Source organism: Alosa alosa, chromosome 17 (genome assembly GCF_017589495.1).
Source record: "Alosa alosa isolate M-15738 ecotype Scorff River chromosome 17, AALO_Geno_1.1, whole genome shotgun sequence".
NCBI classification, from domain to species: domain Eukaryota; kingdom Metazoa; phylum Chordata; class Actinopteri; order Clupeiformes; family Clupeidae; genus Alosa; species Alosa alosa.
In genome coordinates, this window is record NC_063205.1 from 28,475,711 (window position 1) to 28,480,710 (window position 5,000).

The window sequence follows — 5,000 nt, forward strand, 5'->3', positions numbered from 1 at the left end:
GCTGTTCTACTGCTCCCCTCCTAGTATTTCCGACAGACATTATGTAAATGAGCTTGTGCCTGAGCAAAGCAAACATGCGAAGATTCTGTTCATGCGTGTGTTCAACCACATTCAACCTGTTCAACCACACAGAGATTCTGTTAATGTGGGTGTTCAACCTGTTCAACCACACAGAGATTCTGTTAATGTGGGTGTTCAACCACGTTCAACCTGGTCAACCACACAGAGATTCTGTTCATGTGCGTGTGTGTCGTTCACACATATGTCAGCATAAGATCCGCAGGTTAGCATCATGTCTGAATCACCCGAAGGGTCGGACCTCTGTTTGACAAAGCTGTGCATATACTCCGGAGGTTATATCTGAAAGCAGCTCCTGGCAGTACCTGCATCTCTCCTCAGACCTTTCTGGAACTTCTAAACCTTTTACATTCCCTCTGTGACTTCCTTATCACTCCACAGCCATTGGTTTTGAAAGGATCAGTTTATGGATAAAACTCAATTCAATTCAGATTTATTTATATAGTGCTTTACAAAGGGCAGCTTACTAATGTTGACTCCCTACCAAGGTCACAGTGTTGTGCAAGGGTGTATGCTAACTGTCTACAATTACCTTGGGATAAATAAAGTGTGTTGTGTTCACTGTCTGTGAATACAACCAATACATGACTAACAGCCTAATGGCCAAAGGTGGAGATAGGCATCTGAACAGCCGCGTGGTGACATTGATGCTGTTACACCGATGGATAGATAGTGTGGCGGTATGTGACAAGTGGAGCTCCGTGGCAACAAGTGTACCATTTATAACCTGGCCGTTTTCGACAATATAGCCTTTGGAGTCTTTGTGTAGCTGCACAGCGAAGCATCCGGCCGACCCCTAACGCTAATCCTCACTGGCCGTCCGACAGCCACAGACACAGGGACGTGCTCACAAGGGTTTGCGTGCTCGGTTTGCAGATGCGTCAAAGACGCTACAGAAAGGTGGAGGTGGAATGGAAGAGAGGATGGAGAGAGAGAGAGAGAGAGAGAGAGAGAGAGAGATAGTGAGAGAAGTTGGCTGGTCCTGATTCCTGATCCCTTTCACCTGCTGTGCAGTGTGATTATGGTGTGGCACCTCACTGGGCTTAGCTCATTGGTAAACATGAGAAGGAGCAGGTACTGAAAGTTTGAGGTGTGTGTGTGTGTGTGTGTGTGTGTGTGTGTGTGTGAGAGAGAGAGAGAGAGAGAGAGAGATTGAAAGATGTGTGAGAGAGAGTAAGTGAGAGATAATGTGATGGTATGTGAAATTGGATCTTCCTCCATATCAGCACACACACACACACACACACACACACACACACACACACACACACACACACACAGTTCTGAATGATAAGGCAGGAGACACAGGACAGGCAGGGTGGTGGGGAGCCTCCTTACCCTTCAGGCCCCCAGCACACAACCCAGCACCCCGTATCTCTTTAGTCAGTCTCTAAGGAGACAGCACTTTTCTATTTCATCTGTTTCTCTCTCTGTCTCTCTCTGTCTTTCTCTCTCTCTCTCTCTCTCTCTCTGTCTCTCTCTCTGTTCCTGTCCATATTTGTGTGTATGTGTATCTTTATATTTTTATGTGTTTTACAATTCACTCTTTGTCTTTCACTGTCTAGTGATGCAGGCCTATATCTGTCTATTTGGCTCCCCACCTCTGTCTCTTTCACTTTCCTAACATCTCTGTTCTATACTATCTTAGCCTTCTCGCTCCCTCTCTCTTTCTTTCTCTCTCTCTCTCTCTCTCTCTCTCTCCCTCTTTCTTTCTGTCTCTCCTCATCTCCCCTCTCTCTCTCTCTCTCTTTCACTGTCTCTATCCCGTCTCTGTCCTGAATATAAATGGCTGTTTAGGCTCTCTCTCTCTCTCTCTCTCTCTCCCTCTTTCTTTCTGTCTCTCCTCATCTCCCCCTCTCTCTCTCTCTCTCTTTCACTGTCTCTATCCCGTCTCTGTCCTGAATATAAATGGCTGTACAGCTCGATGCCAGTGCACTGTGAGGTTCTGTCAGCCTGAATGCTGATGACAAAAGGTAGCGGTATGTCACTCACCTCATCTCTGGAAGCAGCCAACCGTAACCGTTTGCTAGCATGTGTGTGTGTGTGTGTGTGTGTGTGTGTGTGTGTGTGTGTGTGCGTGCGTGTGCGTGTCTGTGTGCGTTTGTGTGTATGTGTGTGTGTGTGTGTCTACAGGGAGCAGAGAGAGGAGAGAGATTTTATCTAGCGTGTTTAAGACACTCCTCTTCACACCACACAGAGACTCCAAGCCCCCCCCCCCTCCAGTGTCAGTTTAAACCAATATCCAAATCGCTTAATAAACATAAACTCTCTGCCAAGTGCGTTGTGCGCCATGTTATGCACCAGTGTATTCTCAGCTGCTTATACAGCTAAGAGTTTTCGACTGCACTTCACGCGGAGGAAGCCTTTGATCTATCGAATCCCTCGATAAATATTCATCATATTCATATTTAACGGTAATCTTGTCAGACCTTGTGTTTTTGGGTTGCGGAGCAGTTAGTACTTTTAATTGCCTTCATGAATAATTGCAATCGAAGGGGCAGTTACGGCATGCCGCTCAGGCAGACGCCATGTGGGGCGGAATCGGTCATCAGAAAATGAGAGGGTGAGGCATGACGGGAGGCCGTGTGATGTATGTGCTCACTAACGGTCACTGTGCTCGCTAACAGTCACTGGCAGCACTGGACGAGTGTAACGGACTGATAGACGGAGCTGATGGACGTCTTCGCTCCTCACTCGTGGGGCTTGAATCTTTAATCTCCCGCGTCGTCTTGGAGACTCTGATTGTTCTTTACTGCTCGCCTGTCACATCAAGCATCTGTTCTCCCCTTCTCTCTCTCCTCTCTTTCTCCCTCTCACTCTCTCCTCTCTTTCTCACTCTCTTTCTCCTCTCTCTCTCTCTTTTGCTCTCTCTCCCTTTCACACACACACACACACACACACACACACACACACACACACACACACACACACACACATACACACACATACACACACATGCTTGTTATACGCACCTTTATAAGACAATGCAGAAAGAAATAAACCAACAATTTATACCCTTGTCTTTAGGATTTTCTGTAAAGGATGTCACTACAGTATTTGGTACTAATGAGTTGCAAATTTCATTTCATTTATAGTCCACAATCCTGTCAATGTCCTCACACTGCCACACTTCTAGTCTCCTGGATGTGTGCCTTGGTAAAGATACACTTACATGGTTGCCCGATCCTCCTGAATTACATGTAACTGTCCTCACTGACTTATTGAGTAGCCTGAGAGCCTTAAGCATAATGCCTGCAAGGCAAGTTACTGTGTCAACAGCAGGGGTCACTGTTGGTCCAAAACAACTCCACTTCTCCTAGGCTGAAATACAAAAAAAGAGAAAGGGGTGTGAGAGAGAGGGGTGTGGAATTGGGCTGTGAGCCCTAGTGTGTGTGTCTGTGTGTGTGTGTGTGTTGGGGGGGTGATTTAATATCTGGGTCATCTAAAATAATCTCATCTTGAGGAAATATTTATTGAATAGGAGGGCGAGTGAGTCGTGCGCGCCGACGGTGTAAAGGAGAATTGGGGAATGCATAATTGAGTTACAGAACGTGGCGACACTGGTGATTAAATGCCAACCCCGCCAATACCCCCCTTCCACAGCCGCCGCCAGAACCTGACGCGTCGCGACCCCCTGCCACCCCGTCACGTCTAGTGGTGCTCGTTCAAACAGCCGGCGGACAAGTCAACAAATATGCAATCAATGAAGCAAACAGAGCAACTGCTCTGGCAGGTACGGCTGACGGAGGGAATCAGTGGAGCCCGGCACACACACACACACACACACACACACACACACACACACATACCAGCACACACACACACACACACACACACACACACACACACACACACACACACACACACACACACACACACACACACATACCGGCACACACACAGCGATCAGATGATCTGGCCCTTTATTGGAGTACTCCCCGCACTCAACACAGAGATGGGCAATGATGATGTGTGCAGTTTAACTTCCTGAACCTTTATCATTCTCTCTCTCTTTCGCTACGCTGTCAACTTAACTATCTCTCTCTCTCTCTCTCTCTCTCTCTTTCGCTAGAACACGCTGTCAACTTAACTATCTCTCTCTCTCTCTCTCTCATACACACACACACACACACACACACACACACACGAAGATCCAATTTCACATACCATCACATTATCTCTCACTTACTCTCTCTCACACATCTTTCAATCTCTCTCTCTCTCTCTCTCTCTCTCTCTCTCTCTCACACACACACACACACACACACACACACACACACACACACAACACACACACACAAACACTACATCTACCTGAATAAAACTACAGAAGATCCCCCTAGACTAAAACAACATCTCCAGAAGCCACTTATACAAATTGCAGAACAGAAAAGAAGACCCTTTGATGAGCACCTGAAAGGGTTTTTCAGTTTCAGTATCTCTTAGCTGAAACATCCACTGCTCTTCCCACATGAAGTGTCAAGCCCTGTATGTGTGTGTGTGTGTGTGTGTGTGTGTGTGTGCGTGTGTGTGCACACTGAGGGGTGATGGCTGGGTGACTCTCAGTCCAGCCTGTGTAAGGGGGACCAGACTGGGCTGATCTGCAAGAGGCTTCTGGACCCAGCCACTGTGACCGATCTACAGGAAGAGGTCTGGAGAGAGCTTCACTCAGAGGCAAAAACACAATCAGGCTGAGAGAGCGAGAGAGAGAGAGAGGGGGGAAGAGAGAGAGAGAGAAAGAGAGAGAGGGAGAGTTGAGAGAAAGAGCAAGAGAGAGATGAGAGAGAAGGAGAGAGAGAGAGGGAGTGAGAGAGAGAGGGAGAGAGAGGGAGAGAGAGCGAGTGAGAGAGAGAGGGAGAGAGAGAGAAAGAGAGAGGGAGAGTTGAGAGAGAGAGAGATGAGAGGAGAGATGAGGAGAGAAA